The sequence below is a fragment of the Centruroides sculpturatus genome, unplaced genomic scaffold (assembly GCF_000671375.1).
Source record: "Centruroides sculpturatus isolate CEXI.00-Female unplaced genomic scaffold, Cexi_2.0 scaffold841, whole genome shotgun sequence".
NCBI classification, from domain to species: Eukaryota; Metazoa; Arthropoda; class Arachnida; order Scorpiones; family Buthidae; genus Centruroides; species Centruroides sculpturatus.
The window spans coordinates 347454-366974 of NW_019385220.1; the positions used below are offsets into that span (position 1 = coordinate 347454).

Consider the following 19521-nt stretch of genomic DNA (forward strand, 5'->3'; position numbering starts at 1 on the left):
TTCCTGATGTTTTCGATATGTAACATTGGTGGAAGATAGCACAAAGAATGGTTTGTTGGGAGGTTTACAATATAAATGCCATCTTGTACTGTTTTTAAATAAACAAAATTTAATTTAGTCGTATACAAGTTTTAAAGTAAAATAAATTTTTATTAAATAATTAGATTATTAAAAGAATTTATACAAATAGCCTATTTAACTGATATTTTTTAAAGAATAAACTAATTAAATAAAAGTAATAAAAGTATATATCACAACAGAACCAATATCAGTTACTTAGATGAATAAAAACAAACTTACATCATAAATATTTCTATATCTAGCATACTCGATATAAAAAACACACACCAAAAGTAATAAGTGAAAATACCTCGGAAACAAATCAAATATCTTTGAGAAAGAAGAACGTGACCATTATACCTTTAATCTTATATTCAATAAGAGTTATCAACACAAAGCTTATGAAAATTTATCTGCATTTCAAAAACTTATGTGACCAAAAAATTTGCAACATTCAATTACATAACGCAGAGAAATTTTTAAATACTAAAACAATTATGAATAATTTAATCACTGATGTGAATACTTATACATTTGAATAAACGTCACGACTGTTGCTTAGTATAGAACGTTTTTTTAAAATATTATTCCATTAATAAATTTGTTAACAATTATAATAATAATATTATTATTAAAACAAATTACAATTAAATTTTTACTTTTCTTAAATTATTTGTTTAAACTTTCATTATAAGACAACATAAAAAATCTAGCAACGAGCTGCGTAACTTTCCCGGCAACAACATTCAAAATTAGGAGTGGCGCCATCTGTTATGGCATTTTATTTAAAAAGTGTTATATAAGTAATTATTATAAATTGGCAAAAAGCTTAATTTTGAGGGTAGATATGAGGTTTATAAAAAATTGCAAATGGTAATCACGAGTAAAATATTCATTAAGTCCGATCCTCCTCAAGATACGATACACGACCCCTCTATCTATCTTCCTACCCGCTGGACCTTTAGCACCAAAATTCAATAGCATCAATCCCTCTAAAACCCGATTCTCCCCACAAAATTTCAGAATTTTTTAACCAAAGATACATGAGTTATTAAGCTTCAAAGAAGGTGAACAAAATTACACACACTAACGTACAGTACATACATACAGAAAAAAAACAAAACCCGAATTTATTTTGCATTTATCGAGTTTCAAGGTTTCCGAGTACAAAAAGATAAAAATCTTGGAACCATTTTTTGACTGATCGCCATACTTTCCCTCTGTTATCATAACAACTAGGAAAATAATAGTACAGTAATTAACATACTATATACAGAAATCAAATGTTTTGTATTGTTATTATATATTTTTTGCTCAAGTTTAAAATTTATTTTAAAAAACTTACAGTATTTAAAGTAAACTGCAGATTTAATATATTTTTTTATTTTTGAAGGGAAATTTAATGGTGTATAAATTTTCATGCGTAGGAAATTATGGATGCATCTTTAAGTTTAGCTTTCATAATAATCATAAGCAAAAAATGTAACTATAATATTTTTAACAATTATTATAAGAAATATCACGAAATATATAATAATATTACATTAAAATGTAAAATATTAATAAATAATATAATTAAGCGGAACATTAAATACAGAGTAATTAGACTACAGTTCGTACATATAACATAGGAAGAACTGTACAGTACATCAATATACTATTAATATTAATAACAAAAATACTAATATAAAATTCTTTTACTATAATAATATGCAAATATTAAATAATTAATTGTTATTGAGTTTATACTCCTAAAACAGTTAAGTTTTAAAAATTCCTAAAATAAGTGGCATATTCTAACATGCCATTATGTTTTAAGTGAAGAGAAAAATCTTGAATAATTAAAATTTATCAAATAATTCTACTGTATATATCTTTATTTATAACATAATTTTGCATTTAAATAAGATATTTTTAGCAATATTCACAACTAAAATATTTAAATATATTTGGACCAAAATCTTACTTATTATAATATGTATTTGATTGCTTAAATACAAAATGAAAAAAGAATAAGGAAATGTCGAAATCGATGCATGATCTTCAGAAACTTTGAATCCATGTCAAATGTCAGTTCCGCTTTCTCAGTACAGTGACAGTGCAGGGGATGACATTTATCATCAATTTGAATATTTTTTACATAAACTTCTGCCGATAAAAAAGTAGTATAGCACGAATAATCTCAAGCGTAAATTACATTACTTTTTAATTTAGTTCTTGTTCCATTTTTAATTTTGTAATTTAGGTCAAATGTACAGTACAATTATTTTAATTTTATATTTTTATATTCTTATTTAAAATTCTAAAATTAAACTTTGTTAACATAAACGAAATTATTCTATCGTGATTTATCGTTATGCTAAATTAGTATATAAGTAAAAGAACTATTAATATATTTTGTTTATTTTTAGTAAGATTAAATGAACAAGGGCTCTTTTAATAAAGCTATCAATAAACAGTGGAATAAATTCGTATTTTTTTCCTCAAAACTCCATTACACAATGAGATATAGCATTTACAATTTTTATTTATTACGAACGGGCTTCAATTCTCAATGAGGTCGACTAGCGCAATAGAGGGATTGGAAATAATACTATGATCCAAACTATTTATATAAATTCAAGAAAGATAACGGAATAAAAGTAAGACTGGTAAATTTATGACTTTTAATCAAACGCTAGTAATAATTCAATAAAATAACCAAAATTTGAGGAGAGTTATGTTTTTAGTTTACAATCTCCAGAAATTTATATTGTTTTTGTGTTTTAAACACAAAAAATTCTTTATTTTTTTATTTTGAAAATTAAATATATCTATTTTTACAAACAAGGATGTTTTGTTTATTGGATTTCCACTACCTTATATCATTTGTTCTAGATAAATGAAAAGTGGAAAATGTTGAATCAGTTAAACGAATTTGTAAAATATGTACTGTATGCCGTCTATCACTTCAATGGTGATAAAGTGATATACATTACTATGATAGGATATATATATATATATATATAGTTATATAGTAGTGAACTATTGGTTATATTAATGTTTATGCACGTCTTTTATATTTAATATATATATATTAGAAACTATCGCGCTTTAATTAGCAAACATCTGTAATATCTTATACAGATCTATAAGATGTGCAAACTTTGCGTTTTACTTCATTCTCGCTGTGTAATTAATTTTCTTTGACGTAAAAGCTATTATGCATTTACAAAGAAAATGTTAGAATTTTCTATATGGAAAATATATTTTATATTCAAAATGAAAAGATAGAAATAAGATTTCTATATTATTATCGAGGTATTATTCTTATCATTTAAATTTTGGATGATAAGAGTACTTTCTAAAAATTTTGTATGTAATTTTGAATATTTAAAGTTAAAATAATTACAAAAATGTTATTTAATAGGCTAAGAATATATTATTACTTATTATTTAACAATTTAATTAAACAACATTTATGAAAATTTTTAGTACAATAAAAAAAATTAGCATTTTTTAAATATAAAGCTGGCATCAATATTATAAATGGTAAAAAGTAAATCATTTCCAATAAATAAATTATTTGAATTACACAGCATTGTCGCCTGGCGCCCATCTTTACATTAATCTGCACAACTTTCATCTACCCTAAAACAAATGCCATATTGTGTACAGTCTTGTCTATTTTGTTGTTTATTTTAATATAAAATCGTCTCTATATAATATATTCCGAATTTTTAACGTTTATATTATTAAACTCTATTTAAAAGGAGGTGATTATATATCACGAGATTAAAGCTTCGCTCGAAATTAAACACGTTGTGACACAATACAGGTCTTTTAATTTTTAATAAACAGTAATAAGAGATGCGAGAAATAAATATAATTTCAGATTGTACTCTCATTCATCCTTATTATAATAATTAATTTTCTAGAGCTCGTATTATTGTACGACATTCGTTCACAATACATAAAACAATATAAAATATTTATAATTAGAAATATATAATTATTATTATTCAAATAAAACTTTCAAAAGTAATCTTAATTTTAAAAGAGAATGTAATTTTCTTAAAAAATTGTAAGTATATATTTATGTAATTATAAATAAAATACAGTACATGATTTAAAATTAAATTCAAGTTTACTTAGATTGTAATTATTCGTATTCAGAATTTAATTTCTAGAAATCTGATTATATTCTCGTAAATGAAATTTTTGTGAATATATAGATGAATATTATGGTTTGTTACTTTAAATGCTTGTCTTTTGAAGATCCTCTAGAAATAATTTTAATTAAAATTGAACTCGAAAGACGGTTAATAGAGCCGACAGCGGTTCGACAGAGAGCATTTTACCTGAAGTTATCCAACATGATTGAAGTACAGGAAAATATTGCGTGATTTTCTCAAGGAGTTTTGCTATCAATTTCCGACTTGAAGAAAATTGAAGAGATTAAACTGCTGTTTTATCCATTCACTTTTTAAAGGTTTAAAAGAACTTTAACTAGAAAAGATCGACTAACGATTTATCTTTTAAGAAGGGTTTAACTTCAACAACTATTTTCTTAATCATTAAATGAAGTAAGTTCTTTTAAAGTGGTTGCTTTAATGAGAAAATAATAATGATTTTAGTTAATATTTTCAATAGGAATCGAGTTATACAGGAGTCCTTTTGAAGAGAGGAGAAAGATCAAAAACGATAAGTAATGAGTCGAGATTCTATATTTTTTAGTGATCCTTTACATAGAAAGTGATACTTGACTTAAAATTCATACGAAATGTAGACAAATCTACACACTACTGAATTCTTAATAACTTCTAGTTTAGTTTACCATTTTGCTGTAGTATTTTTTCTGTAAAATGTAGGTTTTTCCTGGCCCACTAGTGAAAATTTATGTTTTACATCAGTCAGATTTATTACCGAAGAGGAAATTTTTGTCATTGCTTTTAAAAATTTAAAAAAGCTATAAAATAAATATAGATTTTTCTCCATTTCGATTCTTTTAAAATTTACTTATCTGTCTCTGTATCGAGCGAAATGACTTATTCTCCCAGTTGTATTAAGTCACAAGAACTGTCTAAAAACAATAAAACCAAGTTTGACAGGAACGGATTGAGTTGCTCCGGATTTACCATGCAATTGGTAAAGAGAAAAAGATAAATTGAATGTCTAGACTGGGCGTATAAAACCCACACAACTGTACTTGTAATTTCGCAACTATATATTTTTCATTCTATTAAAACACCTTAAGTGAGATTAGATTTGTCTACGTCATTTACTCGATTAAAATCCTCCAAAGAATGATTAGTATCGAAAAAAAAATAATCGAATAATTAATGACATTTTCAAATATCCAACGTATTATAATTAATGGCAAGAGTTGCGTAATTTTTCAAATCTTCAGATTTTACAATCGATATTTTTCGAATAGATATTGAGTTCTAATCGAATAAAGAAGTTATACAACAGAAAGCTTCTAAGTAAATTTCCAGAGGAAAAAATAAAATAAAATGGCGCATTTTATTACATTACTCGGGAAATAAAATTATTTTAACACGAGGAAAAAAGGAATATATTAAGTGACAAATGAGAATCTTGCCATTTAAATACGTGTAAAGCGATATTGACTAATAAAGTTTTCAGATACAATTTGCTAGTTAACATTAGTCACGTTTTGCTGACTTAGAAATCAGAAAGGAAGTTACTTCAGTCTGGAAGACGTTAATTTGCCTTCGCATTAACGACACTAATGTACTGTGAGGAGAAGATGACGGAACCGGTACCGAAAAAGAAAAAGAAAAGAAGCCAAAATTTGAATATCGATTATTTTCGTCCACGTTATGAGTGGTAGTGCGCTTGGCAATAATCGTTTTCCCTTCCCCACTATTTCTCCCTCTATACTCTTTCAGGTTTCCGTTGATCATTAAAGAAATATATTTGGAATTTTGCCAGAGGTTGTGGAATTGTCGGCTGGGAGGTTATTCTACCTCCAAGTATTTCCTAGACGTCTAGATCTTGACTAATTGCTATCCATTAAGCATTTAGTTAGTCTCGCAGATCGACTGATTGAACAAGAAAAATTCGTCAAATGCTAAAAAGTTTGTATCTTCTCTTCATTTCGTTAGAATTCAATAATATCTAATTAATTGAGGGTTTTACGTCAAGTAAAGAAAAATTCGGAATTCATTTTAGATGATAATAAACATCGATCGATTTATAAGAACCTAAATAAAAACACAAATAGCTACTTTTCTCTTTCGTAGTAAACATATTCTTTATCAAAAGAAAAATACTTAATAGATATAGGAAATAACAATGTAAGTGGATTATAAATATAAATCCGAGTACGCTTTTTTACTATTTTTAGTTTCTTTAAAAGGAAAAAATATATACTGCAGAACTTTTTTCTATATAATATTAAATTGCTCGTAGCAATATTTTAGTTATAAATGACTAAAACAAAAATTTTAAGTGGAAATAGAATTAACAATGAGAAAATAAATTTATCTACTTATAAATATTGACGTTTTAAGTCAATAAGAGCCGCTCCTGTCATCATTCCCTACAATATTAAAATATAAGATAATAAATGGAATATGGTCCAAAGCGTAGTTTAATTTTTCTCACAAAATTAAATCATTTTAAAAGTTTTTTTTCTTTTCTTAATATCCTCATCTTAGAGAAGCCATTATGCGTTTGCATATGACAGAAAGGTAAATTTAAAAGTTTTTCTAAGTGTTGTCTTAAGAGAAGGTTGTTTATACATATGAGATGTTTCTCAAATCAATTCTTCGAAATAATATTCAACTGGAAATAATCTTAAATGAAATTCAGAAAGTTTCTTTATCATTTGATTCATAAATTTTAACTTTTAAGGAAAATTTTCCTTCTCACTTTTTTCTTATATAATTAAAGGCGTGTTGTAGAAAAGGAATTTTATCAGTAGAATTTAAATTTCCTCATACTATCAAAACTTTTAATTATTCATAAAATTAATAACCGTTTCTCTAAACTTCTAAACATTCTTCAATAGAGAAATGTACAGGATTAAAATCTTTTAATGTTTCCATTAAAGCGGCAACAGTTACTTAAAGCTTTATAACTTCTTTTCTCCGGTAATAAAATAAAAATTTGTTTATTTTTTTAACATCCGCTCATTAACTGCTTTTTTATTTATAAAAAATATTTTATAGATTAAGTTAAGTTCTCTCGTTTAAAATGATAATTAAAAAATACTATCCACGAGAGAATCATAATGAACTTTTTAATGATTGTTAAGATAGATTTATTACAATAAAAACTAAATTTTTTAAAGTTAAGATGTTTGATAAAGATTTCGAGACTAGTTTATTCTTAAAATTAAATTTTTAAATTAATACTTCACAAATAGAATGACTTCATTCCTCTCACAAAAAAATCAATAATATATATATATATATATTTTGTTAAAATCTTGATTTTTTAAAAAATATAATTGTATTAAGAAAAATAATATTACTAAAATCTTTGATTCACTCCTGGTTATCCTTGGAAAATGTATATTTAATTAAGCTGTATTCTTTGCATAGTTTTATAAATTTTTTGTACGATTAAGAGTAAGCCTTCATCTCCACATATATGTAATAAATAATACAAGAATGAATTTTTAATATATNAAAAAACGTATTTAGAACAAATTTTTAATATATTTATGGGTTCATACATAAAACATGAATTGAGATCGGACATTATAATAATTGACAAGAAGCACGTGTCAAAATGTAAATATACCACACGACCAACATAGAATCTTATAAGGATTTATTGGATAGATTCGGGATCGTCTTAAATAATGATTTATCCAAGTAATTAATATTTCATTATAATCATTACGTAGTCATTCATTGTAAGGGTGTTGGCCGATGTTAACTGTTACGAGCAAATCGAAAATGGTCCCGCACACCATGAAGTATTTAACAGTATTACGTTACTAATATTCAGACGATTTTAATCATCTACTTATCGTATGACTGATCAGTGTAACAATAAGTGCCGCATCTTCACACCATTTTATGATTAGAGAGAGACTATTATTTTTAATAGTAAATACTAGCCGTAGATCTTTTGTTATGTAATAAAGTTTATAAAATGAGATTGTGTATCGATTGAATTTGTTAAAGGATGGACTTAATCTATGGAATTACGTTCGATGAACACAGTAATAGTCTAAGCCAACCATCCTCTCTATCTTGTGGGAAAAGAGCCACGGTCAGGAGATGTAATCGTCACACAGGAGTGACATTTGTCCAAATTCACAGCATCTACATAAGTTATGTAATCCTATATTCTGCACCATCGACGTTGTTCTGTTATTCAACAAAGAGTACATCGCAAAAAATTATCACAAAAATGTATAGAAAAATGTATTATTTAATAAAAGTAAAAAAGAAAAGAAATTCTATTAAGAGACTTAAATGTTATAATGATTACAATGCGTTAATACTAATTTGAAATATAATTTTATTAAATAATAAAATAAATAAACATATATATTTTGTATTAAAACAACTTATAAAGTAATAGTTTATTTGCTTCGAACAAAAACAACAACATAATTAATCATGAATCAAAATATTATAAAGGAAACAATAAATTTCGAAATTGCTTCAATTTATTTCACTCTATAAACTGGAAATATTTAAAATTTCATATTTTAATGTTGCATAATAAATACATTTTTAATTACAAGAGTCTTCTAAATAGTCAAAGTTTTGCAATTAATTATTAAGTTAAATTAGTTTATAATATAAACCAAAATTATGAAAAATACTGACCAACAATAAATTAAATTCTTTGAGACCGGCAACGATAACTAAAGAAAAAATAAATTACAAATTTTTATGCTATATAATTCTTTTATAATAAATTTAATTGAAACGGAATTAACTATAGCGAAGAATGTTACTAGCGCATTTTATTTTAATCATATTTTAATTATAAATTGTCAAGAAAGATTAGAGTTTTATATAGATAGCAGAGGGTGTGACCTTTCTGAATGATAGCAGCTGCTTTGCTCATCTGACCATTCCTACGCCGTTATATTCATTGTATTAAAAAGTTCTTTTCACTTTTATAGCAATTTTAATATCGCACTTCTTCAATGAATCATCTAACGACATTATCCTAAATTTTCATCATATTTATAAGCCACATTTTAGAATTTAAGTACTGTAATCAATGTATATATTGCAATACTTCTTCGAACAGAATCTCTGGACTAAATTCTAGAATTTTTATATTTATAATTAATTTCTAATTTTAAAATATTTAAAATTAATTGGATATATTTATTATAAATTGCATTTAATATTAATTAAAAGGAAGCTAACGTGACGTGCAAATAATTTTAAGACTTCGAGTTATAAAAAAATTTTTCATTGACTTGGTTAAAAAGAATTTATTCCAGATTTTCGTGAGGATTCCTATTTTGAATGAATATATTTTTCTTAAATAAAATGAAATACAGAAAATAAAAAGTGAGAAAAAATGTTTGAAGAATGTTTTATTCTTTAAGAAAAAGCAGGGAAAAAACTGTCAAAAATTGCTAGTGCTCAGGTTACTATTGAGTAAATTATTATGCAATAATGCGAAAAAATTTTCTTGAGAAAATAAGATCTAAGTTTACAAGTATATAAAGTAAAATATGTTTTATGTGCAAATACATCAAACTAATAACATGGAAGAAGTTTTATTACAAAACTCTAAAAACTTGTTCCAAATAATATAACTGCGTTCTATGAATATCAAATAATTCTAGCGACTTCTATCTAATAAAATGACCTGGAAAATTCCCAAAATAAAATATTAAATAAATCGGATAGTTGCGGGCTGAAGGCTGTTTACGGAATAAACCATCACGCGAATATTTATTCTTGTAAATTGCCAAGGATAAAGTTAAAATTTTACCCGGAAAAAAAAATATATATATATAGAAAGTAATAAAATATATTATGAGAGATCTGTGAAGAATTTTTTAATAGCGGTATAAATAATTACAGAATCTATAATGTTATATCATCATCTAAAATATTTAATGGAATTCCATTAGAGTTACCTAATTATGGCCAAGTCTAAATTATTAATGATATTAAAAAAATCGAATCAATGTAAAGATAAAATTTTGAGATATTCATAACGGCGATTATTTCAGTAAGTAATAAGTATTTTTGAAAACAACTTTCCCAATTTTTACAAATCTTAATTGCGGTTTTACCACTAAAAAACCTAAATTGACAATAATTATCACTAAGGGATAAATTAATTTAGAAAAATCTAACCTGTTGAAGAAACATAAATTGCATACTTTTTAATCATCTTTTAATATAACAGATAAAAGTTATAACTGCAGATTTTTATTGAAATAAGTACATTTTTAAAGAATTCCAATTTAAAAAAAGATTATTTTATATGTAAAAAATAGTTTCTTTTTTAAAAATCTTTGCTTGTAATAAAAGTACAAAAATTGAAAAAAATCACTTGTTAGTTGCATTTAAACTGCTTTTTCTTTATTTTCTTACAGAAAATTATTATTTTTCGATTATATATACAATAGTTTTTAAAAATATTATCTTTTATAGAGAATATAACTGTAATAATATTTAAAAATTCCATTATATGTTTTTTTAAATAGAGAATCTAATGGAAAAGTTTAACTTGAGAAATATCTAGAAAAACAGTTGAATTTTATTATATTCGTCTCCAAGGTGGACACAATAATGTATAAAAATAAATATTCAAAGATTCGTATTCTATTGAAATTTAAAGTTATGAGATTAAATTTTGTTAGTTGGATCCTTATGCATTGACAACAATCAGTTTAGAAATGAAAGAAAAATGCAAATAATGAATTCTCCTCTATTATTTTGTTGCTGCTTTTCTATTTTGTTTCCTATTGATTTAAGTGATTCTGCCAACTGTTGTGTTTTCCCAGAGCAGCGTGCCCCTTTCCCTATTGGATTACAGAATTTCATTGTTTCGTAGAAAGTCCTACATCCCTAGGAGATGGATTTGTTTGACCACGCCTGCTCGTGCGAAACAAACATCAAAAGAGCTAAGGGGTTATTACCTCCTTAATCATTGTGAAATTTGCTTGTTGAAAATACAAGCTAGCCCAGATGAGTGATATAATTTATTAGGTAATCGATAAAGAACTTTTTGATATATTGTACGTATTTTTAGTACAAAGTGATAAGGATCGTAACTTAAGAAACGACTGAAATAAGTTTACAAATTTCTGATATACAACAATTTGATGAAATTTTTCTCCACCAAAACTATATTATTTTATTTAATATTTTAAATGTGCATTTTAAATATTACGGATGCTTTTTTTTCAGCAGTAGTATTGAAAATACATACATTTAATTCAAATTCTAAAGAATTTTTCCATGATGAAAGGAGGGAGGGAGAAAAAGATGTTTAACAGATAATTCTTTTCAATTTTTGTATAAATATTTAATAAAAATGATTAAATTTTTGAATAACATAATGCTAATTTTTTCTTTCCTCCATTTTTTGCTCCAACACAATATTGAAAATAATGTATGAATTGGTTGCATTATCATCGACGACACATTTTTTCCCCACTTTTTTTTCGGAAATTACATCGTTTCTGCATTACAAAATTATAAAATCAATTTAAGCTTGTTTTTATTCAAGCTCGTCAAAACTAGTTCATTTTGAATAACAATATTCGTGTAAAATATCTTATCCATCTCCGTAGAAATAATAGAAATTTAGAAAAAATGGACTAAAAGAAAATGCACTTTTTTAATGTATAATATAAAATTACTGTATTCATTTATATTTATCGTTATGCTAAATTAGTATATAAGTAAAAGAACTATTAATATATTTTGTTTATTTTTAGTAAGATTAAATGAACAAGGGCTCTTTTAATAAAGCTATCAATAAACAGTGGAATAAATTCGTATTTTTTTCCTCAAAACTCCATTACACAATGAGATATAGCATTTACAATTTTTATTTATTACGAACGGGCTTCAATTCTCAATGAGGTCGACTAGCGCAATAGAGGGATTGGAAATAATACTATGATCCAAACTATTTATATAAATTCAAGAAAGATAACGGAATAAAAGTAAGACTGGTAAATTTATGACTTTTAATCAAACGCTAGTAATAATTCAATAAAATAACCAAAATTTGAGGAGAGTTATGTTTTTAGTTTACAATCTCCAGAAATTTATATTGTTTTTGTGTTTTAAACACAAAAAATTCTTTATTTTTTTATTTTGAAAATTAAATATATCTATTTTTACAAACAAGGATGTTTTGTTTATTGGATTTCCACTACCTTATATCATTTGTTCTAGATAAATGAAAAGTGGAAAATGTTGAATCAGTTAAACGAATTTGTAAAATATGTACTGTATGCCGTCTATCACTTCAATGGTGATAAAGTGATATACATTACTATGATAGGATATATATATATATATATATAGTTATATAGTAGTGAACTATNAAAATTTATATATTTGTAGAATCTAATTAGAAATGCTGAAAATACAAATTGAAAGTTTCAAAATTGGAGTGAATCTAGGATCTGGTAATGAGAGAGAAATAGACATTGTGAAAACTGGTAGGGAACTTAGATAAAGATGAAAAGATCAAAAGAAGATTCAGAAGTTACTCTCACGTAATGAAAGATTAAGAGAATCCTCCATAATGATGTTTTTACCAAGTATGCAATTACTATTGTTAGTATGAACATTATAACTAGGCCAATGACAAAAAAAAGAAAATTTTGATAATTAGAAAAAATAGGAGTGTTTTCTCTCCTTTTTTAAACATTGTCGGATGTAGAATATCCTGCACTTAAAATGTAGATCGTTTTCTATTATCCTATATGTAAATGCACCCACTTGAAACATTGAAAGAATTTTAAAATCATTACTTTAATGTTGTCTACATTAAAAATACATTTAATTGCTTATCTTGTTTATGTAATTACGCAAGTTTCTTTACATAATATAAAATAAATAGGCTAGTAGCTAAAATAAACATTTTTATATTTTAAACTTTTATTATTTTAAATTTCAAATTATAATATGGGATTTTAAGAAATTATTCTTTTAAAATAAGGTTATGAATATTGTTGTTAACATTTATTTGACTGAAATATATTACATTTATAAGAAAAAACGTATTTTGTTATATATATAGGGGAGACCGGGGCAACTTCGGCATGCGGGGCAAGTTTGTCAAGCGCTTTTTTTTAAAAACAAATTAAAAGGAGACTTTGGTTATAGGTTAGGCAGTTGAGTTTTATTGGTGGCTTGTTGAGTGTAGTGTTTTTATTGTTCTCCAACAAGCGTAGTTGAATTATCAAGCAAATTTTCATTTTCGTTCAATTCCATATAATATTTTTTTTCCATTTATATTGAATTGGCAGGTTTTGTTATAATTCCATGATAACGAAAGTTACTTTTCCTGTTAGAAGGATGTAACTTCAACTTATTCACGTGGCCAGATCGTGGCTTGGCATTCTGTTCTCAGGGTTGTACTTAATGTTTCGAAATCATGACTAGCGGGGTAAGATCGGCAACATAAAGCCACATTAGAAGCAAAGGATAAAAATCAAACAGATGATAAATGAAAACATGTTTGCATTTGTTATTCATGTATATATGTCTTTGAACTTGCATTTCGTTGTAATAATATTAAATGGGTGTTGGATTTGTATTTCTTTGTTTTAATAGTGAATTCCAACTTATACATTGTTAATAACATAATTTTATATACGTGCCTATCTTGCCCCATTACTGTTGCCCCTATACCAGGGGCAACTTTAATAAAAATAATTAAAATAATTACAACTTTACAAAAAGAGAGAAGTTGCCGATCTTGCCCCTATACCCGGGGCAACTTCGTCAATTTCTCTCTTCTTGTAAAGTTGTAATTATTTTAATTATTTTTATTTCCAAACTGATTTTAACCAGTTCTATAGTAAGGTAACATTCCAATAGACAATATGCAAAGCTTTTTTTTCAGTTTACAGCAGTATTTATTACACAAAATTTAAGTAAAACTTAACATGCCGATCTTGCCCCGGTCTCCCCTATATATTCTGGATTTTTCGTAACGTAATAAATACATATTAAATATATTATGGATGTAAAATATTTATTAAGATGAGGTCATGTAAAGAATATTTATTTCTTCGTATAAATTTTGTATTAAATACAATTAGAGGGTGTGATATTTAAATCTAAATGTTTTTAGACGTTAATAACAGCAACTGTGTTATATGGAGACACAAAAAACAATAGCAACTAACTAAAAGCGACGTCTTTCAGTTATTAATAATTTGAAAAATATAATAAGTTACCGCAGCCAAAAACTTTGTGCAAACAGTAATATATAATTACTTTGTTTATTATGTAAATTTGATTTTCCGATGTTACCGTATAAACTCCAGAACTATTTAAGCATAGAAGACTGCGATCTGTTCAATAAAATTGCCTTAGGAAAAGATTGGCAGCTTCATTTTGAAATATTTAATTTGCACGTGACATTAAATTTAACTCGTTAGTTGATTATTTAAGTGTATAATTTACTTCATAATTGATATTTTTATACATTTGCCTGTAAATAAATGAAATAAACAAGTATAAATGTTTATTTTACGTGATCGAAAGAAAATTCTACAGAATTATAAAAAGTGGATTATAAAATTATTTACTGTATTACTGCTACATTTAATACCACAATAAGTTATATCGTAATGTAATATTGTGAATGCTTCATTATTATGAATATTGATAAGATAAATATTTTATGTTTGTATAAAGATGAAAAGATCAAAAGTGTATATAATTTTATATACTTTTCATCTTTTCGTATAAAGAATATATATGTATATAAATATATAATTGTACTGTATTCTGTTATATATCTGTATATAATATATATGGAAAACCAAAACATTAGACAGAGAAAAATGGAAAAGATTAGAGAAGACCTTCATCCAACAGTGGATTGATTATAGTTGATGATACATACATAAAAACTCGAAAATAATGAAATAGAATTGAAATTTCAAAAAATGGAAGCTAATTTTTATTAAATGTAAGCAAAATAAACATCTTTATTAATAAAATAATACAAATTAAATATTATATTTAACTTGGAATATTTATATTTCTACGAATTAAAGTGAAGTTTCTTTATTTATAAATGGCCACAGACTTAGTTATTAAGCATAAATGTTTCCGTTAACGTAGCTCGATATAGATTTTCAGTTGCATTATGGATTATAATTCTCCAGACTCGATAAAATACTCGCCATCGACAAGCCAAGTACGTTTAGGTGAAGTCGATAGAAGGTGGAAATTGACTAGACTAGAAATTTGACCCGGACTCTCCTAGTTTAAGCCAGAAGAAATACGAACCGGCCGCTGGTTTTCTACGTTTATAGAAATATGTTGTGATTGTGTACCTCGTCATAAATACTTACAATTTAGAAAGATGATGTTGACTTATAACTTATTTAAGTTGTAGACTTTGATTTCTAGTCTGTCTGTAATTTTTCCTTTTTAAATATTAAATATATTTTCATATCAGATTTTGAATAAATTAAGGAAAAGACGAAGAATATTTTCAAATTTAAGTCATAAAATTAGTCATCAATTAGGAAAATAATAAGTCGCAAGAAATATTATTTTAAAAGTTAAAATTTATAAAGAAATAATTTAATTTTAACATATGTTAATAAATCTTAAACCAAATGAAATGATAAAAAAGCATTTTCTAATAAAACGTCAAATTAAATGGTTTTGTTTTCGTATCTTAAGATTAATTGCAGTCATTTTAAAGTAACAAAAAAGTGTGACTAGTTACACTTTTCGTTTTTCACTATTTTAAAAAGGCTTTATTTCCAATAAATCATTTAAAAAATAAAATTTAATATAGACTGGCAGCAATTAATTATATATCAACTTACAAAAAGAAGTTTTGTCTTCGTTTCAAGTTTTAAATTGCTCTTTCGTAACTTTAAATNTTCTTTATGTTTATTATAATCTTATATTTTTAGGAACCTTAATGAATTTCTTTCTGTTAAAAAATAATTTCTTTATAAATAAGAAAACACAAAACAGTACAAATCAAAATATTAAATAATAAAATAAAATTCTAACATTATACATTTTGTATATAAAAAGATATTTTTAAATCATTGAAGGAAGTTTTTAAGTATCATATATGACCATATTTTCTGAAGAAATTCCATTTTCAGGTATTTTGCACTGTATTTTTAAAGAGAGTTTCAAACTAGAAAAGCTTCAGATTTTTGTCGAGGAAAAGGATATTAATTTTTCAAGAATATTCAGACAGGAATAAAGTTGACAATCTTGTGACAAATATTTACTAAAATGAATATTTTATAAGACTTTTCTTATGCTATAGAAACTATAACGTAACCATAATCCTTGTACAATTTGAAGTACTTTAAGAAACAATGCAAATTCAAATAGAAAAGAAAACCTTGTATTTTCCTCTATAATAGAAGACGAAATAATACAATGGGGCTACTGTTTTTGAATGGTTAATAATTAATGTTTTTAAGTGATTACTAAATTAGTATTTTTTATATTTGGATATTTTTATATTTAATCGGTCTTATTGTCAGAAAAATTTTTAGAAACAATCAATTTTTTACTATTCTTTCATTGCAAGAGTACCTCTCACGGGTTCGTTTTTCTACAATTCCATATCTATACAAAACACGTCAAAAACTTTCTATTCAATGGAAAACATACTATTCTATCTTTGAAAATATGCACTTTACCTTATTGCCGATGCAATACACTCTGTATTCAAGTAGAATATTGAGTAGTGAAGTAAGGATTCTGATTAGATGGTGTCTTTCGACTCGAGATGTAACCACTGGAATACAGAAACTACCAATACGAGATGGTATATGCAGCAGCTGGAACGACGACGAGCAACAAATTGTTTTTTACTAAACAATCATCAGGTAAATATGATTGTTTCTGCTACATTATTTATAAGAACAAAGAATATGTCTGCATTTCTGATAAACATCTTTCGCTCAATCGATAATTTATTAACGTAAAGTGTTAATTATAAACAGATATTAATCTTCAATTCACATAATCCAGAAAGAAGACATCACTGCCTATCTTTGCACGAATAACAATATATAAAATACGTTTTTATATTTAAAAAAATTGATAAAATAATAATTACTGTTATTGAATGGTTAATAATGAATAAAAGATTTTTTTCTATTATTAAAAAGCCAACATTTCTATATCATATGAAAATAAATATCCGTGATAGGAGAAGAATACAAAATTCGAAATTCTACGAAGTCGATATTTTAATATTAAAAGATAAGATTATTTGTCCCAAGATTTTATGTATAAAAGTTTGGTTTTTATTGTTTAAAAAATTTATTGCAAAACACGAAGCATGGTATTTTATGAAAGGTGAAAATGCATTAAATCGGTTATTTCTAGAGATTTATTCTACAAATGAGCTTTTTTATTGCTTATTTTATGAGTTTATCAATAGAAATGACCGGCAACATATAAAAATATATTCGAGTAAAAATATTTACTTAAATAATATTTATTTCGGATAAATGTTTTATAAAGTTATAAAAATGGAATCTTCATTTTCTCTGTTCTGCAACTTTATTTCATATTTTAAAATAATTTTAGATTGCAGAAATATAAATCAAAATTTGTCTTTTTTTCACCTTTTTGAGGATACAAAAATAATAAAAATTGGGAGGGGGAAAAGTGCGTCCAAACTTCAATTATTATTTGGAGATAGTAAGAAAGATGTATGTTTAAAAAAGAAAAAAGAGGTTTGAAAGTGGATTTAAATGGACAATTCGGAAACTTTCCGTTACAATTAATTCAAGGTTGGCAATCTCTCTCCAACAGAACAACATTTTGCACTTTTCTTCTAATCTCGTTCAACCTCTTAGATACTGCAGACCATAGGTTTGACATTCTCGTCATGTTCTGCTTTAAGCGACATCTATAATCTCCATTCGACTCGTTCATCTCCTGTACGAGATTAATATTTCCTGTTATTCTATGCAGCTGCACCGACTTTATAGGTTTATTCACTGACGTGATAACATGCATCTACTTCAAAACTTTTCCACTACGTTCATTAAAAAATTATTAAAATACGCTTTACACTTAAAAAATATTTTAATAACTTTTCGACGAAATTAATTTAAATATATAAAAGCATCAATAAAATGATTTCTTTTTATTTAACTTAATAAACTCTTATTAATTAGCTTTTAATGAAAAGTATAATTGACTAATTCGATTACCCGGCTTTTAAATTAATTAAAAATAAAAATAATTAATATTTTTCTGGGTTTTTTAAAATTATATAAAGGATTTAGTAATGAAAAATTAAAGTAAATGTTTATTTGAATCTTTTATTTAGAAAGTTTTTAAAGTTTCTTCACTATTTTTTACTTTTAGTCGTGGAAAAAAAAATAATTATTTAAACGAGTTGTCTTTCTTTTTTGTTTTTTTAGTTCGTTTCTGACTAATAAAATTATTTCTAGTTCTGTTTCATCCATCAGTTCTAGAAAGAAATTTATTCAAACAAAGCTAGCACCTTGAATATTTTATCTTCTTGTCTCTCAAACTAACATCTGTTGGTTTCTTTGTAGCTGTGTTGGATTCACAAACGGAGCCAGTTCTATTCAACACAATTACTTTCCTTGTTTACTTAAAGTTTTCTGGAACTTTGGCACGGAGTATTTCTAAAATAAAATTATCTTTGTTTATATTGTTTTATTATTTTTTGTTTTTTTTATTACTGTGTTTACTGTGATTATTGAAATCATTCTTTACACTAATGGCAATTCTTTATGTTTATTATAATCTTATATTTTTAGGAACCTTAATGAATTTCTTTCTGTTAAAAAATAATTTCTTTATAAATAAGAAAACACAAAACAGTACAAATCAAAATATTAAATAATAAAATAAAATTCTAACATTATACATTTTGTATATAAAAAGATATTTTTAAATCATTGAAGGAAGTTTTTAAGTATCATATATGACCATATTTTCTGAAGAAATTCCATTTTCAGGTATTTTGCACTGTATTTTTAAAGAGAGTTTCAAACTAGAAAAGCTTCAGATTTTTGTCGAGGAAAAGGATATTAATTTTTCAAGAATATTCAGACAGGAATAAAGTTGACAATCTTGTGACAAATATTTACTAAAATGAATATTTTATAAGACTTTTCTTATGCTATAGAAACTATAACGTAACCATAATCCTTGTACAATTTGAAGTACTTTAAGAAACAATGCAAATTCAAATAGAAAAGAAAACCTTGTATTTTCCTCTATAATAGAAGACGAAATAATACAATATTAATAGATACTGGTTTTAGTTTATAAA

At 25.4% G+C, this 19521-nt stretch overlaps 1 long non-coding RNA gene across 1 annotated transcript; it reads right to left on the reverse strand.

Moving 5' to 3' along the window:
- Positions 1-9171: 9171 nt before the first annotated feature.
- LOC111636329 lies at positions 9172-17235 on the reverse strand. The gene is made up of 3 exons (XR_002758516.1): positions 16895-17235; positions 16052-16099; positions 9172-9308 (listed from the first exon to the last, which is right to left on the reverse strand). It is a non-coding gene; the product is annotated as an uncharacterized LOC111636329 (long non-coding RNA).
- Positions 17236-19521: the final 2286 nt, after the last annotated feature.